Here is a 25,598-nt window from a genome sequence, read left to right on the forward strand (position 1 = left end):
TTTAAAACATTTATTGGCCGATAGGATTGGCAGTCTGATATTATCGGATATCGCTAATATATACTTACACTCATTACCCTTGGGACCCATTTAAGTCCCATTGACTCCCATTATATATACAGTCGCGATCAAAAGTTTACATACACTTGTAAAGAACGAAATGTCATGGCTGTCTTGAGTTTCCAATAATTTCAACAACTCTTATTTTTTTGTGAAAGAGTGATTGGAGCACATACTTGTTGGTCAGAAAAAACATTAATTAGGTTTTCCTCCAGAAGGTCTTATCTTTGTCCATGTGATGTCAGATGAAACAAAAATTGAACTGCTTGGCCACAATACACATGCAATATGTTTGGAGGAGAAAAGGTGAGGCCTTTAATCCCATGAACACCATGCCCACCGTCAAGCATGGTGGTGTTAATATTATGCTCTGGGCCTGTTTTGCTGCCAGTGGAACTGGTGCTTTAAATGGGACAATGAAAAAGGAGGATTACCTCTAAATTCTTCAGGACAACATAAAATCATCAGGCCAGAGGTTGGGTCTTGGTCGCAGTTGGGTGTTCCAACAGGACAATGACCCCAAACATATGTCAAAAGTGGTAAAGGAATGGCTAAATCAAGCTAGAATTAAGGTTTTAGAATGGCCTTTAAGTCTTGACTTAAAGGTGTGGACAATGCTGAAGAAACAAATCAATGTCAGAAAACCAACAAATTTAGCTGAACTGCACCAACTGTGTCAAGAGGAGTGGTCAAAAATTCAACCAGAAGCTTGTGGATGGCTACCAAAAGCGCCTTATTGCAGTGAAACTTGCCAAGGGACATGTAACCAAATATTAACATTGCTGTAGGTATACTTTTGACCCAGCACATTTGGTCACATTTTCAGTAGACGCACAATAAATTCATAAAAGAACCAAACTTCATGAATGTTTTTGTGACCAACATGTATGTGCTCCAATCACAATCACTCAATCAGAAAAAAATAAGATTTGTAGAAAGTATTGGACACTCAAGACAGCCATGACATGATGTTCTTTACAAGTGTATATAAACCTTTGATCGCAACTATATATATATATATATATATATATATATATATATATATATATATATATATATATATATATATACCGTTTGTGCATATATATATTTATAATTGTATAAAATGTAGATTATTTCTTTTTTTAATCATAGTTTTTTAAATTCCATTATCCCTGCTATTGCAGTGTAGATTATAAGAGATTTGCACTTGTACAATTACTTCTTCCACTCGGGAGTGATTTGATCCAATTATCTCCCATTATTAACCACATATTCAAGATTCAAGAGTCTTTATTGTCATTCAGCCAACATCGCAAAACTTTTGATGAGGTTGAAACATTCAAATAATGACAAAGATATAAAAGCGCCTTCCAAATGGAAAAGTTGCACTTTGATCGCCGGTAAGTGATGAAGTGATATATTTGTAACATATTCTAATCCTTAAATGTTGCTATCGTTTCTTGATTAGTGTCAATATTGGTTAGTCTTGTCTCAACACATTTTCAAAAATGTTGGACAAATGTCATTAGTTTTTTTTTAGAAATGTTAAGACATTTTGGAATCTATATTTTTGCATTAATTTGGGCATACTGTTTTCACAAAATGTTGTAAGAGACTTAAGAATATGTATGTTTTCCAATAATTCAATCAGTGTTTGTGTATAACAAAACATGACAAAATTATGTTTAAATTTGTGTTAATATTCAATCAATTTTAAATTAAATATTGTAGTGTCTCCATACTATTTTTCACTTCTGATACTTTATCGATATTGGATATTTTATACGATACGTTATTAGCACAATTCAGAGTACATCTTTTCATTATTTTGTAGTGTGCAAGGTTGGTAAAGGCTTGATCAAGTAAAAATTATCCGAGAACAATGGGAGGTTTGAATAACACTAACCTTATGACACACCTTGGCTGTTTTAAAGTTGGAGTGGAGTGGTAAGTGTTTGTTTTTTTGGCCATACCTAGTCGCCATAATAATTCACTACGTTAAGCTCCTGAAACAGTAAATTGAATGATCCAGACACGTTTGTTACTGGATACTTTCTAAGAGACTTCTGCCTTGGAGACTTTGTAACTGTAAGTAACATGGAATTATATTGATTGTTGTTTATATTGACAAATTTGATGTATTATTGTTCAGTTAAGGACACATATTGAGTATATGTCTAGCTGGTATGCTATTGTGTGCTTAGCTGCTGTGAGGTTGCTAGCTCATAGTTGCATCCCTCAATGGCTTCACTAAAATACAAGAAAATACCAGTTGTGTGTACTTATTGGAGGACTTTTAAAAGAGATGTTAGTATAATCCCATACTTGTATTTGGTTTTTTTTTTTGCTGGTGAAGGGAATTAATTAACTCATATTATGTTTTGCGTATGGTGAAGGTTTACATTCACCTGGGAGAAAGTGAACCATCAGTTTAAGTAAATAATGGTATTTCAGTTTGAGCACATAATAGGTTAAGGCCCCTTAGTTTTGACATCCGCAGGTGGACTGGATTACTTCTCGTCAAAGAAAAGGCCCTCATTTGGACTTCAGAATGCAAAAGTGATAGCCCTATCCTTGAGAAGAGACTACAGGTTTAGCTCAATGCCAACGTTTAAGTTATGACTTAAAGCAGCTGTTTTTCATACACTTACACATGAACATCTCCTTTTATGGTCAGGATGTGCTCTCCTGACTTAGCACACACACAGAGACAGGAAGGAGGAATATAAAACTGATGGTTTGGCTTCCCCAAGTTAAGATTGCCTTAAATGTTTTACTTGACCTCCTTCAGGAACTGCAGTCCTGTATAATGATGCTCACTTGTAATAAAGCAACTTTTAGTTCAATACAGCATCTCCGATATCTCTTTTGATCCAGTCGCACTGCCATGTCACCCTTCTGTCCGGACGAGGATGACAAGACCAGAAGACCAGAAATACACATCACAGGTATCGACCAGTATATGATATTATCAGGTCAAGACACCCTGATGTATTATTTTCTTGAAGGACTTACATTTTTTAAGTCTTTCTGAAACCTATCCTGTTTTTATACTACCACAGAATGGTCATTGGGCTGCTTTTCAGGCACTGGCCAGTCTACATGTCTATTATTAGTAGTATATTCCAGGTTGTAAGCCAGCTATCTGTTAGTAAGTGGCAAAACACGAAAAAGCAATGAAAAAATTAAAAAAAATCCAGAAACTGTCAGATGGTTTTACAAGTAGCGTGGCCTGCAGTTCAGGTGAAAAACTGGAGCTGGCCAAAAGGTCAGGAGGTGAGCAGAAGTACAAAACAGAAACTAATAAGCTATGACAGACTGGAGACAATTTGGATTTAGGAAGTTAGGAAATACACATTCACTGTAATAAACCCAGCAAGCACTTCATTGCTTAAAAATGATTGCCCGGAAAAAAAACATGACTTGGTCCTCATGTGAAGTTCACTGTATGTCTTTGTCTTTCAGGGTGTTTTTTTAACTACTCCTCCTTATGTTGTCTGTGTATTTCTATGTCCATCCATCCCATCATCCACCCATCCCTCTGTATATTTATGTCATCTATACATCGTCTGTCCATCCATCAATCTACCTTGTGTGTCTATCCAACAACCACCCATCCGTCATCTGTGCATCTAGAGTTTGCATGTCGATGAATGTTCTCATTCATCCAGGTAATTGTGTTCTCAGGGCATTCAGTCCATCGCAACTGGACTGTTTGGTTTGTCTTAGAAGACGTTTCGCCTTTCAACCCAGTAGGCTACATCAATTCATGCTCATAGACTTAGATTGGTCAGATTTAGTCTAGTCTCGTCTAGATCTGACCAATCTAAGTCTATAAATGTGCATCCATCAATCAAATGTATTTGTCTTTATGTATATGTCCATATGTTAGAATCCATTCATCTCAAGTATCTGTCTTGCCATACATCATCCTTCTATTAATTTGTTCATTCATTTCTCCATCCACCGTGGCTGTCTGAACATCCATTCGTTCATCCACCCATTTAGGTATTACTGTAAATTGTTATTTTTAAAGTACCACACATTTAAAGGTTCACACAATAGAGCTCTGACTTGAGGGTGTGAAGTTTTTGCGAGCGGCTTTTCTCATCAAGATAAGCCAGCAGAGGAGACTTTAGCATTGAAACCAGAGTCAAAGGGTACAAGGACAATCCAACCCCCTTTGGAAAAGTATATCAGTCCTTGGAAAGAAGGAGAGGACAGACATTTTGTGAGGAGCCATGGGTGGCAGGATGTCTTCCATTCCCTCCTTGTCCCCATGAAGGAATTGTATTTCTTTGCTTCAATCAATCACACTGTAAAATAAATCTAAGATGATGATCCTGAAAGTTTACTACAAGCTTTGTTTGAGATTAAACTAAACACACTGAGGAGATAAAGTTTCCCCCCCTTCATACCAAAAGGTAAAGAACGGACATAAGTTACTAAATTAATTTGCGTACGACAACTAATTAATGGACCAAGGGAAACAATAGCTAACTCGCTACTACCAAAAGGGAAAGTACCACAACTAACTAACTAAAAAATGCACATACCGCAAAAAAGAAATGGTGCAAGGGACAGACTAGCTAACCAGTTAATAGCAAAAGATAAATTACCACAACTAACTAACTAGAAAATGCACATACTGCAAATAAGGAATGGCCCAAGGGACAAACCAGCTAACTAGTTAATACCAAAAGGTAAATTACCAAAACTGATTAAGTAAATCAATTAGGTACCACAACTAATGAACAAACCAAGGGACAAACTTTCTACAGAAAAGTAACACAATAAACCAACCTAAAAAAAACAAGGTACTACAACTAGATCGCTATGGTATATCTGTCCATCCGTCTATCAGTTCATCTACCCATTATCTGCTGTTCATGCATCATGCATCTATTTTACTGTATATCTATCTGTCCATCTGCCTGTCTAGCAAAGTATCATTCGGTGGTGTCTGCTTTGCAACCTAATTGAACTCGCCTAACTGGCAGAGTGTCTTTTCGCTCACCAGGTATCAAATCTTTAAAAGATGCTTCACTGTATACGGTGGAGGACATAATTGATGAAAGTGTTTTTTGGTAGGTTAGTCCCTCCCAAAGACCAAGGACACTTTAGCCGCGTTGACATTAACGGGATATTGATTTGGATCCTTGCCCGATAGAATAATGATCTTGTCTTTGCTTGATGTGCGTCCACTGATAAAAGTGTCTATCTGAGCTCAGTGCCAAAAACCGGCTTAAGGCTGCAGGAGTGGAGGGACACGAGGGGCATCGCACGAGGAGGTCAGAGGCACGGTACCCCAAGTCCTCCCCAGCCAGATGGAGGCTGTCTACCAGAGAGACGGTCTGTCGCTTTGCATCATGGCCATAAGTCTACTCACTCATCAGGATTTCCATGTCCAAATGTGATATCAACCCTCACACCCCTCCCACCCCCCACAGACAGATGGAGACACTCAGTCGTTTTTTTTTTTTTCAGATCCTCCCAGGCGTAGCCGTTCATCCCGCCCCAGGGAACATTTGTGCCACTTCTCCAAGGAAGTGCAATATCTTGTTTACGTGCCAACTTTGACATCCCAAATATTTTTTGTAGGGACTCTTTTCTAACCAAGCATGAAAGCACCAAGTATTTTAGATGGACAATGTGGGTGTAAGAAGTACTCAACTCAAGACCACTTCTACTTCACCCTCCAGACTAGGCAAAAATTAATCATTACCAAGAATTATTTATGATGATTCACATTGACAAAAGTTAGTCAGTCAGTCAGTTTGTTGGTTAGTTTGGTTGGTTGCGCATTCGTCTCTTCATTGGTTGGCTCATTTGTTGTGTTACTTTACTTTGGGTTTGTTCAATTGCAAATTAGTTTGTCGATGTTCTTTAAATGATGTTAGTTAGTTAGTTTGTTTGTTAGTTTGTTTGATGGTTGGCTTAGTTTTTTAATTAATTAGTTGGCTTGTTACTTATGTAGTTATGGTACTTTACCTTTCAGTATTTGTAAAGTAGTATGTTTTCAACCCTTTGTTGGTTTCGTCTCAAGGTTGGCAAGTATGAGTTATACATGTATAATATTTTACTCTTAAGTATTAGTTAGCAAGTTTATCCTTAACCTTGTGTACACTCCACAAAATCCATCTCCTCCGTAACTCTCTCCACCCTGACCGACTCCCTCACTGAAATCAAATCATGGATGCACTCCAACTTCCTTCAACTCAACTGCGACAAATCTGACCTGCTCATCATCGGTCCCAAATCCCTCACCAAAACTGCTCACAACTTCCACCTCTCTGTCGACAACTCCACTCTGTCCTCAACCACTCTCATCCGCAACCTTGGAGTCATTCCGGACAATAACCTCTCTTTTGAACACCACGTCAACCACATTACAAGAACTGCTTTCTTCCACCTCAAAAATACTGCCTGTCTACGTCCATCCCTCTCCTTCTCTGCTGCTGAAACCCTGATCCATGCCTTCATCACTTCCAGACTCGATTACTGCAACAGCATCCTCTACAGCTCATCTTCCAAAATCCTCAATGAACTCCAACACATTTAAAACTCTGCCGCCCGCCTGCTCGCCCACACCTGCTCCCGTGAGCATGTCACCCCAGTCCTTCAGAAACTCCACTGGCTTCCCAGTTCCTCACCGGATCCACTTTAAAATCCTCCTCCTCATCCACAAAGCCCTCCACAACAAGGCCTCCTGCAACCTCACCCACCTGTTTCACCGCCAAACCCCTTCACGCAGCCTCCGCTCCTCCGACACCAACCTCCTCTCCCCACCACTCAGAACCAAGCTCCGGACTTGTGTTGATAAAGCCATCTCCACTGCTGCTCCCACCCTCTGGAACTCTCTTTCCAAACTCATCCGTGACTGCTCAGACCTTCCTACCTTCAAAATCCTTCTTAAAACACACCTCTTCAGATCTGCTTCTAACCTGTGATTAGTGTTATGTGTCTTGTAATGTCCCGTCTTGTAATGTCCAGTGTTATCATGTATTTTACTTTATACAGCTTTTACGTTTCTTGTATTATGTATTATTACTTTGAACTATTTTATATTTAAATTTTTATCCTGTAAAGCGTGTTTGAGTACCCTGAAAAGCACTATACCCAATAAAATGTATTAATATTATCATTGAAATAATGCATGGACTACAGAGGGGTTAGTGCATCTGCCTCACAATACGAAGGTCCTGAGTAGTCCTGAGTTCAATCCTGGGCTCGGGATCTTTCAGTGTAGAGTTTGCATGTTCTCCCCCGTGAATGCGTGGGTTCCCTCCGGGTGCTCCGGCTTCCTCCCACCTCCAAAGACATGCACCTGGGGATAGGTTGATTGGCAACACTAAATTATCCCTAGTGTGTGAATGTGAGTGTGAATGGTGTCTGTCTAAATGTGTTGGCCCTGCAATGAGGTGGTGACTTGTCCAGGGTGTACGCCGCCTACAGCTGTGATAGGCACCAGCACCCCCCACAACCCCAAAAGGGACAAGCGTTGGAAAATGGATGGATGGATGGACTACACCTAAAATGGCATTAGTCTTGAGAGATGTTATCGGTCAAACTCAGGCTGCTTCTCCTTCTGCTGCGTAGCCTGACGAGTGCACCGCGGGCCACGCCCACAGGCGCTCTCTCTACGCTGCGAGCGCGCTTTCTGTGCGGCTGCAGACACTCAGCAATCAACGCACCTGTCCGTGATGAGCGATCAGCCTTCAAAAGCCAGCGCAACCTGAGATCCGACGCCAGAACGTAGCTTCTCGTACTCAGTACAGCAAGCCCACACGTCTCTAGCTCTCCTGCATGTGCATTCTCTCTTCCTGTGCTCCCTCCCCGTCGTGCTCATTGTCTCTTGTGTTGTGTCGTTCTCCAGCTCCCCGCCATCCTTCCTCGTCGTCGAGTTGTGTGTCTCGTCACCTTGGACCCCCTGAGGATTTACCCTTGCCTTGCTGGACTTCGACCTCACGCCTGCTTACCGACCACGACGCCACGCTCCTGTCCTCCGACGCTCAAGCTTGCCTAGCCCTAATTGGACATCCGCCTGGATCTTAACACGCACTCTCAACACCCTCCGACATCCACGCTCAGATAAGTCTCACACTTGGTCACATTACACCTCTTTGGTTTAATTACACACCGTACTTACATTCTAAGTTGTCAATAAACGTGCGGACAGCTAACAACGTCATCGTCTCTCTGCCGTCTTCTTCTCCCACTGTCCCGTCACAAGAGAACTACAAAACAAAAGGGCGGCCGTATATGACATACACCTACTTTCGGCCCACTTTGTGTGACGCTAGCTAAAATGATCGAGCTGATGTAGTGATAACTTGCATTATACAGACACTGATATTTCTTGCTCATATGTGACAGGTTAAGGGTTATTTGTAAAGTACATACAAACCTTTTCTTTTACTTAATCCTACCAAAGCACTAGGGTGACCGCTCAACACCATCTCAGGAGGTAGAGACCTCTAACCCAGCCAGCTGGGTTACTGTTTGGGTCAAAAAAACACCCAACTCCAAATAACCCATAAATATGACCCAACTGGCTCAACCTAGCATTTGAGTAGGAAAAATAACCCAGCATTTTTTTTTGTGCATTTGCTACAATCAGCAAAAGTAAAGTGCTGAATATGCCATTGTGAAGACTCATTAACCGTCTAATGTGAATAAAGAAAATACTACTTATTATTATTAGGCATCAAAACTGTTCGTGTAGGCTAGTGGGAACAAAAATAAATAAAAGAGCCCAAAGACTTCAATGATGCTAACCAGAGTTCATTTACGCATTGGGCATCACTGATTAACGACAAGGCGCCGCTGTTACACACTATTTATCGTCCACGTAAGCACAAGCGCAGATAGTGTACATGATGGAGATGGAGCGGGAGAATGGGGGCAATTTGGATCCTCATTAAATTTTCAATAGTCCTGATGGTCCTGGGAAAACTGTAGCGATGGTTCCAAAGCAACCTTCATTTTATGCTACAGTAACCGCAAATTAGTTTCACAAAAACTCTTTTAATCACACACACTGCAGACTTCATTTGCCGTGTGCTCATTTTCCACGCTACTTCTTATTAGATGACCATCAGTCATGGAGTGCAACAACTCGACTGGTCACGCTGCTCAGAAAAGTGTCAATATTAAATATAAGGGACATCTTATCATATTTACTTTACATGAATCACATTTAGCTATTCTTAAAAATTACAAATACCGTATTTTACGGTATTTGTGTCAGGGTTACTTGGTGTCGAACCCCAAGATGCAGAGATGGAGGCAGGCATGGAGTGAGCAAACATGATTTAATAAAAATACTAAGACAAAATCAAACAAAGGGTTCAAACCAAAAGCGCACACGTGGGCGGATAATAAACAAAAGGCCTTTAGCATAGAAGCTAACAAGAAACAAAAAGGAACTTTAGCATGGAAGCTAGAGAATAACAAACAGAAAAACTGGAAATAGCTAATGGCTAACAAAAACAGCTTACCGCTACGACGACCAGGACAAGATGTAGCACGACAGTTAATAGCTGAAATGATGCCAGACACGACAGGTAGCAAAGACACAAGAGTGACATGAGGTAACAACAATACAAATGACAATACAATGATCCAGCAACTGACACAAGACAAAGCTGGTACAAGTAGGAGCGGGCCGATTGGCAACAGGTGTGGCCAGGTGCCAATCAGCCGCAGCTGAGGAGGAACACACCACTCAGGGAACAAGACAGGAAGCTGACAAAATAAGAGCACTAGACAGGAACTAAGAACAGGAAATACTAAACACACAGAGGCGAAACGAAAACACAAACAAACTGTCAGTGGCAAGCCTGACATTTGTACCGTATTTTACGTTATTTGTACCGGGTTATAAGGTGCTCTGCTGATGAGCGGGTACTAGTCAGGCCCATTTTCATACAAAAGGCTTACCGGATTATAAGGTAAGGTGTAATATAAAGTCGTACTAAAACATTTTTATCAATTTTTGAGCGGTGTAATGATCTATATTTTTAATGGAACATATTTACTTGAGTCATTTTACAGTTACACGTGTGACTGCCATCATATTGCAGTCCACACTTGTCTTTTATGTGTGACTGCCATCTACTGGTCACACTTATCATTTGTACAAAATAATGAAGCTTCAAGGTCAGTAAGCACAACCACAATCATTACAAACATTAGGCGCACTGTCGCGTTTTGAGAAAATGAAAGGATTTTAAGTGCGCCTTATCGTCCGAAAAATACAGTAACTCATTAGCACCTGTCGTAGTCTTCAGTTTTTCAGCATTCCTTTATCCGAGGGCAAAGCAACTGGAGGGTCCGAATCCGGCCCTAGAATGACATCATACCAGAGCCCGTGATTTCAGTTCAAAACTTTTTTGCAGTCAATACCTAAAAACATTAGCTTGTTGTACAGAGGAACTCGAACCACTGTAAATACATTGCATTGACGCTTCAACTTTTCCAGCGAACATAGAACAGGGTTAGGGTTAGGTCCAAATGTGTCATTTACTGTATATAAATGAGGCGTTCCTCAAGGCACCTCTTTAAGTCCTCTCTTTTTTAGCAGTTACAATTTTTTTTCACAATGCGATTTATGTAACTTTGGTGTCGTTGTAGCTTGTTTACTTCCGATTCAGTCAGTAGTTATTTGTTCAACTTCTATAGATCAATTCAAATAATACATAGTGTTTTATAAAGAGAACAATCAAACCCTTTATTTATTGAATCACAAATATTGAAATTCGACAATTTGGTGCATTTAAAAACAGCTAAAGTGATGCACAAAGCAAACTATAACCTGCTACCCAAGAATGTACAACAATTCTTCTCAACAAAAGAGGAGAAATATAACCTTAGAGGAAAATGTAATTTAAAACATGTGTATGCTTGTACAACACTTAAAACATGTATCGTGAGATTTTGAGCCAAAACCTCCTTCCATCAGTGAGAGCTTTGAATGGTTGACCAAATACTTATTTTCCACCATAATTTACAAATAAATTCTTTAAAATTCCTACAATGTGAATTCCTGTATTTTTTTTTTCACATTCTGTCTCTCACGGTTGAAGTGTACCTATGATGAAAATTACGGACCTCTGTCATCATTTTAGGTGGGAGAACTTGCACAATCGGTGGCTGACTAAATACTTTTTTGCCCCACTGTATGTAAAATATGATTATTAATGAAGGGAGAAGTCCGGCCCCCTGGTCTTCAGTTTTCTACAAATGTGGCCCCCAACACAATTAGTTCAAACAGTTCCCTGCCTGAGGCCGTTGTTGGAAAAAGTTTCGCTGGTCGATTTTTGCAAACCCTGACAACTTCTGCAAGTGAAGTTTCACGGCAGCAATGACTTTTCACTTCTAGAGAAGAGATCACGTTTAAAAATAGTCTCGGTAGAACGTGCCGGGCTGCCAACGCCGCGTGGAGTCATTGAAGGCAGCGCACGGCTGGCTGAATTACAGTGGAGGCTACGTTATTTACCCCATCCTTGAGTCCAAAGTGGCCGTTTGTCAGCATGCTCCCGTGCAAGGCCACTTCAATGGCCGCTCTTGAGCGCGCGCCAGTCTTCCCCTTTAATGAATGCCGTTATTTGTCACATTGTCATGATAATCAGCCCTTGTTTGGCAAAGTAAAGCCGTTCTTACCGCCACCCCTCCCCTGCTTTTTGAAGAATAACCGAAAACACGCCTGTGCATTGACACTGTAATCCCCCTGAAATCGGAGGTTAACTTCCTTATTACCTCTGCGAGGAGCTGACGGTTATCTTGAGCTTTTCACCTCTATTCACATCCTCTTTATCCATTCTGAAAGAAAGTAAATGAAGAGCTGATTGCACAGTGCCGTAGGTGGGGGGAGGGAGTCATTCAATGGCAGACCACCTGCCATGGAAATTGCCTTTAATCGTCTTCGGTCATTGTACCAGCGAAAATGGTAATTGGCTCATGCGGGCAATCAGGCAGGGTCATCGACTGAATGCTATCAGAATTTTTTTTTAAAAGACAGAATTATGACTGCCTGCTTTTCTTTTTCCTTTTTCCCCCAATATTCCAAACAGGCCGGACGGTATTTTGAGTGGAAGTGGGTTGCCTTTTGTATCTCGTGCACGTCTCCAAGGCGGTAAAAAAAACATAAGGTGTAACTAGGGTTGTCCCGTACCAATAACAAAATGTATTTTGATACTTTTCAAAATAAAGTGGACCATAATATTTATTTGGCAATAAATAAAATAGTGAATAATGAATAGTGAGTAAGCAAACAAAGGCCCCTTATATGGCTGCTGACATATGCGGTAACATATTAGGGTTGTACGGTACACCGGTATTAGTATAGTACCGCGATACTAATGAATTATATTCGGTACTTTTCAGAGGCGGTATTAGGGCTGTGAATCTTTGGATGTCCTATGATTTGATTCAATATCGATTCTTGGGGTATTGAATCAAATCATGGGACACCCAAAGATTCACAGCCCTAATATCGATTCTTGGGGTCTCCTCTCTGAGCTGCAACCTTATCGTGGTAGAGGAGTTTGCGTGTCCCAATGATCCTAGGAGTTATGTTGTCCGGGGGCATAAAGCCCCCTGGTAGGGTCTCCCAAGGCAAACAGGTTCTAGGTGAGGGATCAGACAAAGAGCAGCTCGAAGACCTTAATGAAGAAGAAAAAGCATGGACCCAGATTTCCCTCGCCCGGACGCGGGTCACCGGGGCCCCCCTCTGGAGCCAGGCCCGGAGGTGGAGCACATATGGTGGGGCCCGGCCGGGCACAGCCCGAAGAGGCAACGTGGGTCACCCCTTCAATGGGCTCACCACCCATAGCAGGGGCCATAGAGGTCGGGTGCAATGTGAGCTGGGCGGCAGCCGAAGGCAGGGCACTTGGCGGTTCGATCCTCGGCTACAGAAGCTAGCTCTTAGGACGTGGAACGTCACCTCACTGGGGGGGAAAGAGCCTGAGCTAGTGCGCGAAGTCGAGAAATTCCGGCTGGATATAGTCGGACTCACTTCGACGCACAGCAAGGGCTCTGGAACCACTTCTCTCGAGAGGGATTGGACCCTCTTCCACTCTGGCGTTGCCGGCAGTGAGAGGCGACGGGCTGGGGTGGCAATTCTTGTTTCTCCCCGGCTCAAAGCCTGTACGTTGGAGTTCAACCCGGTGGACGAAAGGGTAGCCTCCCTCCGCCTTCGGGTGGGGGGACGGGTCCTGACTGTTGTTTGTGCTTACGCACCAAACGGCAGTTCAGAGTACCCACCCTTTTTGGGAACACTCGAAGGAGTACTGGAAAGTGCTCCCCCGGGTGATTCCCTTGTCCTACTGGGAGACTTTAACGCTCACGTTGGCAACGACAGTGAAACCTGGAGAGGCGTGATTGGGAAGAATGGCCGCCCGGATCTGAACCCGAGTGGTGTTTTGTTATTGGACTTTTGTGCTCGTCACGGATTGTCCATAACAAACACCATGTTCAAACATAAGGGTGTCCATATGTGCACTTGGCACCAGGACACCCTAAGCCACAGTTCCATGATAGACTTTGTAGTTGTGTCATCGGATTTGTGGCCTTATGTTTTGGACACTCGGGTGAAGAGAGGGGCGGAGCTTTCTAACGATCACCACCTGGTGGTGAGTTGGCTGCGATGGTGGGGGAGGATGCCGGACAGACCTGGCAGGCCCAAACGCATTGTGAGGGTATGCTGGGAACGTCTGGCAGAGTCTCCTGTCAGACAAAGTTTCAATTCCCACCTCCGGAAGAACTTTGAACATGTCACGAGGGAGGTGCTGGACATTGAGTCCGAGTGGACCATGTTCCGCACCTCTATTGTCGAGGCGGAAGATCGGAGCTGTGGCCGCAAGGTAGTTGGTGCCTGTCGGGGCGGAAATCCTAAAACCCCTTGGTGGACACCAGCGGTGAGGGATGCCGTCAAGCTGAAGAAGGAGTCCTATCGGGTCCTTTTGGCTCATAGGACTCCGGTGGCAGTGGACAGGTACCGACAGGCCAAGTGGTTTGCAGCTTCAGCGGTCGCTGAGGCAAAAACTCGGACATGGGAGGAGTTCGGGGAAGCCATGGAAAACGACTTCCGGACGGCTTCGAAGCGATTCTGGACCACCGTCCGCCGCCTCAGGAAGGGGAAGCAGTGCACCGTGTATGGTGCGGATGGTGTTCTGCTGACCTCAACTGCTGACCTCAACTGCAGATGTTGTGGATAGGTGGAAGGAATACTTCGAAGACCTCCTCAATCCCACCAACACGTCTTCCTATGAGGAAGCAGTGCTTGGGGAATCTGTGGTGGACTCTCCTATTTCTGGGGCTGAGGTCGCTGAGGTAGTTAAAAAGCTCCTCGGTGGCAAGGCCCCAGGGGTGGATGAGATCCGCCCGGAATTCCTTAAGGCTCTTGATGCTGTGGGGCTGTCTTGGTTGACAGGACTCTGCAGCATCGCGTGGACATCGGGGGCGGTACGTCTGGATTGGCAGACCGGGGTGGTGGTTCCTCTCTTTAAGAAGGGGGACCAGAGGGTGTGTTCCAACTATCGTGGGATCACACTCCTCAGCCTTCCCGGTAAGGTTTATTCAGGTGTACTGGAGAGGAGGCTACGCCGGATAGTCGAACCTCGGATTCAGGAGGAACAGTGTGGTTTTCGTCCTGGTCGTGGAACTGTGGACCAGCTCTATACTCTCGGCAGGGTTCTTGAGGGTGCATGGGAGTTTGCCCAACCAGTCTACATGTGCTTCATGGACTTGGAGAAGGCATTCGACCGTGTCCCTCGGGAAGTCCTGAGGGGAGTGCTCAGAGAGTATGGGGTATCGGACTGTCTTATTGTGGCGGTCCGATCCCTGTACGATCAGTGCCAGAGCTTGGTCCGCATTGCCGGCAGTAAGTCAAACACATTTCCAGTGAGGGTTGGACTCCGCCAAGGCTGTCCTTTGTCACCGATTCTGTTCATAACTTTTATGGACAGAATTTCTAGGCGCGGTCAAGGCGTTGAGGGGTTCCGGTTTGGTGACCGCAGGATGAGGTCTCTGCTTTTTGCAGATGATGTGGTCCTGATGGCTTCATCTGACCGGGATCTTCAGCTCTCGCTGAATCGGTTCGCAGCCGAGTGTGAAGCGACCGGAATGAGAATCAGCACCTCCAAGTCCGAGTCCATGGTTCTCGCCCGGAAAAGGGTGGAATGCCATCTCCGGGTTGGGGAGGAGACCCTGCCCCAAGTAGAGGAGTTCTAGTACCTAGGAGTCTTGTTCAAGAGTGAGGGAAGAGTGGATCGTGAGATCGACAGGCGGATCGGTGCGGCGTCTTCAGTAATGCGGACGTTGTACCGATCCGTTGTGGTGAAGAAGGAGCTGAGGCGGAAGGCAAAGCACTCAATTTACCGGTCGATCTACGTTCCCATCCTCACCTATGGTCATGAGCTTTGGGTCATGACCGAAAGGATAAGATCACGGGTACAAGCGGCCGAAATGAGTTTCCTCCGCCGTGTGGCGGGGCTCTCCCTTAGAGATAGGGTGAGAAGCTCTGCCATCCGGGAGGGACTCAAAGTAAAGCTGCTGCTCCTTCACATCGAGAGGAGCCAGATGAGGTGGTTCGGGCATCTGGTCAGGATGCCACCCGAACGCCTCCCTAGGGAGGTGTTTAGGGCACGTCCAACCGGTAGGAGGCCACGGGGAAGACCCAGGACACGTTGGGAAGACTATGTCTCCCGGCTGGCCTGGGAACGCCTCGGGATCCCCCAGGAAGAGCTAGACGAAGTGGCTGGGGAGAGGGAAGTCTGGGTTTCCCTGCTTAGGCTGTTGCCCCCGCGACCCAACCCCAGACAAGCGGAAGATGATGGATGGATGGATGGATGGATGGATGGATGGATGGATGGATGGATTCTTGGGGTCACAATTCGATAATATATCGATTTTTTTGATTTTTTTGATTTTCTCGATTCAAAAACGATATTTTTCCGATTCAAAACGATTCTGTATTCAATCAATACATAGGATTTCAGTAGGATCTACTCCAGTCTGCTGACATGCTAGCAGAGTAATAGTTTGTTTTTTTTAAGCTTTTATAATTGTAAAGGACAATGTTTTATCAACTGATTGCAATAATGTAAATTTGTTTTAACTATTAAATGAACTAAAAATATGACTTATTTTATCTTTGTGAAAACATTGGACACAGTGTGTTGTCAAGCTTATGAGATGCGATGCAAGTGTAAGCCACTGTGACACTATTTTTTATTGTTTTTATTTTTTATAAATGTCTAATGATAATGTCAATGAGGAATTTTTAATCACTGCTATGCTGAAATTATAACTAATATTGATACTGTTGTTGATAATATTCATTTTTGTTTCACTACTTTAGGTTTGTTCTGTGTCGTGTTTGTGTCTCCTCAAGTGCTCTGTTTATTGCAGTTCTGAGTGTTGCTGGGTCAGGTCTGGTTTTGGAATTGGATTGCATTGTTATGGTATTGCTGTGTATTGTTTTGTTGGATTGATAAAAAAACAAACCAAAAAAAAATGTTAAAATCGATTTTTTTTAAATGAGAATCGATTCTGAATCGCACAACATATTCAATTCGATTCGTATTCGAATCGATTTTTTCCAACACCCCTAGGCGGTATAGTCTATACCGCCTCTGAAAAGTACCGGTCCACCAGGCCCTGTCGTCGTAACTTCATGTCATCACTGGTTTACGAGCGAAGAGCATGTTCGGTAACGCACAATCACGAAGTGCTTACAAAGAGACAGTGTGTTGACAGAATAGGGAGAACGGACGCATTTTGGCTTAAAAACTAACGATAAAGGTGAGGTTATAACACTGAAATGCCCTCAGGAAGAGGAGCTTTAAGACATGGCTGGCGAGCTAGCAAGCAAGCGGCTAAAGTACATCATTCGTCAGCAGTGTTTTAGCTACTTCTAAATCCCTAATTCTTGCCTCCATGGCGACAAAATAAAATAAAATAAAGTAAATTTCTTAAAAGTATCATCCCTGCAGGACAAAGGGTAGCTAAACATGCTTCACGACACACCGTAGACTACACATCATGAATTGATCAACGTGGACCTAGACTTAAAAAAGTTGAAAAACTTATTCAGGTGTTAATATTTAGTGGTCAACTGTACGGAATATGTACTGTACTGTGCAATCTACTAATAAAAGTTTCAATCAATCAATCAAAGCTCACTGCCGTCAAACACCTATCATCTGTCAAAACTTGGACTTTGGTGCAGTTTACTGCGTGGATAGTTTTCTCGAGATGCAACAGAACTGGAATGGACATGGCTTGAAGGTGAATACATGATTTAATTCTTACTATAAAAAGTGTAAACAAAAGGCGTGCACAAGGCGGAGACACAAACTTGGCTAAGGGAACAAAACTAACACTAAGACGTAAATTATGGGCGTGAAACAAAAGACACTAACTGGCATTAATAAACAAAAACTTACTTGCGGTGACGTGAGCAGGGCAGCATGGACTATGAAATTGCATGAAACAAGCAGCGTGAACTAACTATGAAACAGAGTGACAACGCCAGGGCGACCAATTGAAAACGACAGGCTTAAATAGTCTCTGTGATTACAAACAGGTGCGTGAGTCCAACATGTGAGACAGGTGAAACTAATAAGTTGACATGGTGACCAAACAAGGGAGTGTAAAATCAGGAACTAATGGAGTCTTGAAGTAACAGAACATAACTAAACAAAACATGATCCCAAGACATGACAACATCCATTGTAATGATATCAAGTACAAGAGCGTATCTAGTCGATACAACTATCATTACGTCAATATTTTTGGCATCATAACATCTTCCGTTGTTTTTTTTAAATGTATATTATGTTTATTTACTCAGGAAATACGTTTCTTGACACATGAGGACTTTAAATATGACCAATGTATGATACTGTAACTACTTGGTATCAGATTGATACCCAAATTGGTGGTGTCATCCAAAACTAATGTAAAGTATCAAACAACAGAAGAATTAGTGATTATTACATTTTAAAAGAAGTATAGAACACGTTAAAAGACAAAGCAAACATATTAACAGTAAATGAACAAGTACATCAATAGTTCATTTTCTACCACTTGTCCCTAATAATGTTGACAAAATAAAAGAATGATAAATGACATATATGTTACTGCATATGTCAGCTGACTTATTAGGAGTCTGTGTTCATTTACTTACTACTAAAACACATGTTGTCTAGTATTTTAACTATTTTATTTAAAGACAAACTTGCAATAAGAAACGTATGTTTAATGTACCCTAAGATTTTGTGTTAAAATAAAGCCAATAGTGCATTTTTTTGTGGTCTCCTTTATTTAGAAAAGTATTGAAAAGTACCGAAAAGTATCGAAATAATTTTTACCGGGACAACACTATAACATATTGTGTCATTATTTCGTCAAAATTATGAAGGACAAGCGGTGGAAAATGGATTATAAATATACACTGTGAAAAAAAATCCTTATAATTTACGGAAAAATACAGGCAGGTGGTGTTGCCTGGAACTCTCCGTAATAAACCTGCTCAGTGGCCTCGTGGTTAGAGTGTCCTCCCTGAGATCGGTAGGTTGGGAGTTCAAACCCCGGCCGAGTTTTACCAAAGACAATAAAAATGGGACCCATTACCTCCCTGCTTGGCACTCAGCATCAAGGTTTGGAATTGGGGGTTAAACCACCACAAATGATTCCCGGGCGTGGCACCGCTGCTGCCCACTGTTCCCCTCACCTCCCAGGAGGTTAACAAGGGGATGGGTCAAATGCAGAGGACACATTTCGCCACACCTAGTGTGTGTGTGACAATCATTGGTACTTTACTTTAAAAAATAAATTCACAATGTATAGAACATTACGGTATGTTGGTGTTGAATCTCTTATTTTAAAGCTGACAACTGTATTTGCTTACGGTAAATTGCTATTTAAAAAAACTGATATATTGTTAGCCTGTTTACAAACAAAACCTACAGAATTTGCGGTAAAATACTGGCAGCTGTGGTTGACAGGAAATTACCGTAAAAGTAATTGTAGTGTTGCCAATCAGCCTATCCCCAGCAGAATGTGCTACCTTTTCACCAATACTACACTAGTATCTGCAAAATGCCTGTTTCCGAGAGATTCGAGCAGTACATGAGGATTTTAACTTGGAAGTATTCGTATAACCTTTCACTGGACAACTCACAACACGGCCTTCCGCAACATGTTCCTTTGAGTGAGCTATTAAAAATGAGCCTTAAATGCTCCATATCTGTTCAATAGCTGCTTGCAACACACAGCCTGGTTCATTTAGATGCAGCTTACAATGAAACACATAGTGGTTTGAGACTCAATGTCTCAAACCACTTGCCACATAATTACAAGAAAACATTGTTAGCCAATAGTTAACCAGGCTAATGCTTTAACACAAACCTTTAAAACAATTAAGGTATGCTGTCAATTGAAATGTACAATCAGCCAAATATTTCATTTGGATAGAATAACACCTTAAATTTAAAAGTACTTGCATGCGTGTGACATCACAGTATTTACAAATGCATTGTACGATTTTTCATTATTTTCACAGTAAAGTCATGTGTTTTATACAGATTATAACCATAGTAATGTATGTTATGTACTGTTTCTTGGTTTGCAGCGATTACTATTGCGAAAAACTATTTTTGGTTTTACTGTTGCTATACAACAATTGCTTGCCGAAGTTTTTACAGGCATTATTTACAGTGTATTTGTTAATTTACTGTTTATATCTGCTTACTTTCTGTTTTAACATGTTCTATCTACACTTCTGTTAAAATGTAATAAGGTAGAAAAGCGCTATACAAGTACAACCCATTTATCATTTATTTTTCTGTTGTTTGTATATTTTTCTTAGGTTTTGGGTCATGCTACAAATTCTCATATTATTCCAATATCAAATAGTTACAGGGTCATACATTGGTCATACTTAAAGTAATTCTGTGTCCAGGGATGTATTTCCTGGGTTTATAAACAGTAATTAAATGACAAAAAATGTTTGCGATAGTAAAAAATATTGATATAATCATTGTAGTACGAAATACTGCTCTTGTACTTGATATCGTTGCAGTCGATGTCTGTGTAGATCCACCCGTGGCACTTGCTTACATTCAGGAGAGCAAGCTTGCTGTTAACGGTTAGCTATGGTATCCTCCTACGATGTGTTGTGAAGCATGTTTAGCTATTCCTTCTCCTGCAGGGATGATACTAGTAAGAAACATACTTTATTTGTCGCCATGGAGGCGAGGATTAGTGATTTAGAAGTAGTTAAAACACTGCCGACTGGGGCTGGATGTTAGCCTCTCTTGCAGGGTTTAAAACTTCACCTTTATCGTTAGTTTTAAAACCAAAATGCATCCACTCCCCCTCTTATGTCTCCACACTGTCTGCTTGTAAGTACTCCGTGTGTGTGCATTAACTAACATTTACCTCTGTTCGTTTTACCAGCGTACCATCTTGACTGAGAAAAAAAAAGTACAGGTATTTTGCAGATGCAGTATAGTACCGTTTTTAATTCATTAGTACCGCGGTACTTTATTAGTACCGTACAACCCTAGCTATTGTACTGTGCCGCTCCATCTACCTTTGCATGTGCTTTAAAATGCTGGGTGCTTTACTAAGCTATCTGTGACAAACCGTTTGTCCAGGCAGGGCGCGTTCCAATGCGCCCTCATTTTTGCGTCCTGACGAGCGCACCGTGGGCCACTCCCAAAGGCGCTCTCTCTCCGCTGCGGGCATGCCTCCTCGCGCCTGTAGAAAATCTCCAAACAGTGCACCAACTCGTAATGAGCGAGCTGCCTTCATAAACCTGCACAACCTGCCATGCCGTGCCCGAATATAACCTTCTTTTGGCGTACAGTAAGCAATGAATGCATCTTTATTCTCTCTCTCTCTCTTGGGGTCATATTTTCCCCTCAGTGCTTCATTGCTCTTCCTTGTCCTTCCAGCGTTTGTCCTTGTTCCTGAGTTGGCGAACTGGGCGTCTCGCTCACTTTCTTCTTTCCTTGCTTCCTGGACTGCCCTTTTGAATTCCCGACCTCCTGCTTGGACACGACCTCCCGACCTCTCTCTCTCGCCCCGGATCACCTGCCTGCGCAACGACTGTCTTCCTGCCTTGTCCCTCCTCTCGCCCCAACACAACCTTAGGTAACATACACTACAGCTATTCACACACATAGCCACACACCACATACACTGTTGGATTTTGTCACACTCCATTTCCATAGTTTAAGTATATTTAGTATTGTTTGATTATTATATATATATATATATGTATATATATATATATATATATATGTATATATATATATATATATATATGTATATATATAATAAATCTTAGAGCTACACCCCCTGGTGTCTGTGTCGTCATCTCCCTTAGTCAATCGTAACCCCGTTGCATATTACACTTGACGTACTTTTGTGTACAATGAACACATTAGTGGCATATTTGTTCTGGCTGAGCAATTTTCTCCTTGCCGATATTTTAGATCCATGGCTGCTTATTTGCACAATATGCTTGTTATTACATGACCTGGAGGTCAAAGGGAGGTACGGTTTCCTTTTTGTGCCCCTTTCTCCTGCATGACTAACCATTATTTCTGCCTAGAAAAGGCTGTTGTCATATATGTATAATGAGCTTTCAGATATTTTCTCCAATCATCTCCTGATTCCAATTAACGCCATGTTTTGTTTTTTTCTGTACGATATGTAAAAAAAAAGGCCAGAGCTATGATTTGAGCAAATTACAAAATATTGGACACGCATACGCTTTAAATGTTAGGCACAAATTAGGGCCAGAATTTTAGATGCACTAGTGACTAGCGTTCCAACTATTAGCATTGTTAAAATTAATGTTTCGTTTGTATACCTCAACTGTTAAAGTACTTATCAATTTACACTTTCTGTGGCGACATAAAACTTACTTTGCTGGGTTCTATAATAACAAATGTTATCATATCAATATTTAACCTAGTCCCACTTGAAACATGTACACTTATTCTACATTATAAATGCTCTCTCTACATACAGAATTGTGAATATTGTGAATATTATTCTGAGATTTAGCACGTTAGCACCTGTACATTAAAGCCAGACATGTCTCCATATGAAACCAATAGTTTCACATAGGTTTGTCGTATGCTAGCTGTTATTATTGTTAGCATTTCCATTTCATTAGAATATTCGCCAAGTTTAATGAGCTACCAGTATCCACTTTCTTTACAAAGTACCTATCTTTTTTTATCTTGTAAACTTAAAATATGAACTGCTAGCATTCTGTATAGTGCAGAGAGAATGTAACACTTTAGGACCCAAACATTGAAGAATATATTCCCAACTTCACTTAAAAGAAGGGCGGTATAGCTCGGTTGGTAGAGTGGCCGTGCCAGCAACTTGAGGGTTGCAGGTTCGAATCCCGCTTACGCCATCCTAGTCACTGCCGTTGTGTCCTTGGGCAAGACACTTTACCCACGTGCTCCCAGTGCCACCCACACTGGTTTGAATGTAACTTAGATATTGGGTTTCACTATGTAAAGCGCTTTGAGTCACTAGAGAAAAGCGCTATATAAATATAATTCACAAAAGATACACACAAGTTGCTAGCATGCTAGCTTTGAGAATTATTAGCATTTACATTTTGTCTGCATACTCTGTTAGAATATGAATTGTTAGCATTCATGTTTGTTACAATACTAACTGTTAGCATTCTGTATATTGCACTGATTGAAATAGCCCTTTCACACTCATCTCTTACAGTAAAAGTTGGATGTTCTGAAGTGAATTAATTAAGTCATATTATGTTCTACATATAGTGGATGTTTATTTTCACCTTGGAGAAGGCAACCCACCAAGTGTAATTACATAGTGGTATTTCAGTTTGAGCACATACATAGATAAGGCCCCTTGGTTTGATATTCGCAGGTGGATTGGATCACTTCTCGTAGAAAAGAGGCCCTATTTGGGACTTCTGAATGCAAAAGTGATAACCATATCCTTGAGAACAGACTACCTGTCTAGCTCAACGCCAACATTTAAGTTATGACTTAAAGCCGTTGTTTTCCAGACACTTACACACATTTCCTTTTTTGGTCAAAATATGCTCTCCTGTCCCAGCGCACACACACAGACAGCAGGTAGGAATATAAGACTGGTAGTTTGGCTTCTCCAGTTTAGGAGTTGACGGAGATAGATATCTACATATATCCATATTTCAGAGTTATTTCTTTAAATTCATAGTCATATTTTAAAACAGGTAGTGTTCTTCCATTTGTTCTCTCTCTGTTTGCCCGCAAGTAAACTGTGTGTTAGCCTTGAAGCTTTGGAATGTAGGAAGTTGGAGTACTCCCTAAATATCTTATCTCTAGTTGAACAAAGGTCCTGTATGTCCCATCTAGGGAGTGTGGGAGCTGGTTGGGTATTGCAGAAGTAGTGTCTTCCCGTTTGAGAGTTAGTTCAGTTTGGGCAATGCGATTGAAATGTTGTTGTATCTGGATTGGTCTCCCAAAGCTTTGGTAATAAAGTATCTTTTATCCTACTCGTTGTCTGGGATTCATTGAGAATCAGCTTATGTGTCATCAAAAAGAACTTGGGAAAGACCGGCAGTTTAAATTCCCAGCAGAGGAACGCCTGGTCAAACGCAACAGAGTCCTTTATTTTCTTGACTTCGGTTCTTCCGGGTACTGCAGTCCTGTTTAATGACACTCGCTTGTAATAAGGCAAACTTTTGGTTCAGTAAAGCGTGTCCAACGTCTCTTTTAATCCAGCCACACTGCCATGACATCCTTCTGTCCGGACGAGGATGACAAGACCAGAAATACACTTCAGTTACATAGTAAATCCATACAGATTGCTAGCATGGTATGTGTTAACAGTGGTAGCATTTCTGTTTTGTCGGCATATGAGTTAAATTTGTTGTCATACAGCACTTTCTGTACATTTTACCTATTTTTCATACCATTTAGAATACGAACAGTGAGCATTTTGCATAACACTGTTACGGCACATGCGCATACTGTCATTTCATCCTCTGCTGGAGCAGCAAGGCGCTCAGCTGAAAGAGTAGCCGTACACGCCCCTACACGGACACAGGCGATCTGCAATCAGCGTACCTGGTTCTGATGAGCCTCAGCAGTATAAAGACTGAATGTAGTTCTCTATTCCAAGTCAGCTTTGCGTCTTTGGCTCCTCTCCTATGTCTGCTCTCCTTGTTCCCTAGCTCCTTGTGCTGACTTATCCCTGTCATTTCCCTGTTCCCGCAGTATTCTCTGGACCCTGACTGCCCTTGTCAATCCTCGACTTCCCTTGCTTTGTACCCAGACGTCGGGATGCCACACTCCAGCCCCACGGACCTCACGCTTGGATCACGGACCTCTTTCTGCCCAGCCCCTTTGGACTTGTACTTGGACTACAACCAACAAACACTAACAACAAACTCCTGGTAAACACTAACTTGTTCATTCCTGCACATAATCTTGCATGCACACACATAGTAGCATACACACTCCACTCACTCATCAAAAGCTCAATAAACCCCGTTGAGCGAGACTTCCTGTGCCGTGCCGTCTCCTTTCCCCTTGTTGAACATAAAAAATACACTATTTCATTATTACTTTTTTTAAATTTAGTGCAGTAAAAAAATGTACATTAGCATTTATCTAGCAAGTTACAGCTAGCCTGCTTGCCATTTCGCTGAAAGTAAAAAGGGGTCCATGCACAAAAAAACTATCTTTCATATCTTTTAGAATACGAACGGATAGCATTTTGCATAATACATAGATTTTGCACATTAGCGTCTATTCATAACAACATGGGGTCAAGTTCCGAGTTACCATCTTCACATAATGTATCCACATAAAAAATCCTAACATTAACTAGTAGGCTAATGTTAGCATTGCCATTTCTCTCGGGGTAAAAAGTGTCAACATGACACTTATTGCTCGTAAAATTGATGGTCAATAAGTCAGCAAATTATTTTAATGTATTTTTTAAAACACTAATGCTCATTTTTGCGGCATCATTCAGGTGCATCAAGACGTGACCGCATTACTTTAGAAGAGAGACAAAAGACAATGTGTCAGTAAAATCACAGCGATATGCCTTTAAATTGTATCTTGATTGCATTTTTTTTTTTTTTTTTGTATTTTTCCACTTCGAACACAATTTGCGGGCACACAGAGGGGGCGGGGGAGCAAAAAAAAACAAAAAGAGTAGAAATTACATTTTCAGGCCCGCCAGCTAAACAGTCTCAACAGGCCCCCGACGCATTCCTCAAAACCTTCAAGCGGAGAATTTAAATGTCAGATAGAGAAGGCAGTATTTGAAGTTTAATATGCCACACTGTCAGCACACTTTTGAGAGTAAAACTGGGGGAAAAGTATCATTTAATGCCTCAGAAGATTCTCAAAAGAGCCAAATTCAAGAAGGTCAAACATTTCCTTGGCCAGAAAGAGTTGAATTTGAGAAGTATTTCCAAGCAACAAACAACGTTTTTTTTTTTTTGGTGTGCCTTATAAAAACTAAATGTCTAAAAATGTATA

The sequence above is a fragment of the Nerophis ophidion genome, linkage group LG19, assembly GCF_033978795.1.
Source record: "Nerophis ophidion isolate RoL-2023_Sa linkage group LG19, RoL_Noph_v1.0, whole genome shotgun sequence".
In the NCBI taxonomy this organism is placed as follows: domain Eukaryota; kingdom Metazoa; phylum Chordata; class Actinopteri; order Syngnathiformes; family Syngnathidae; genus Nerophis; species Nerophis ophidion.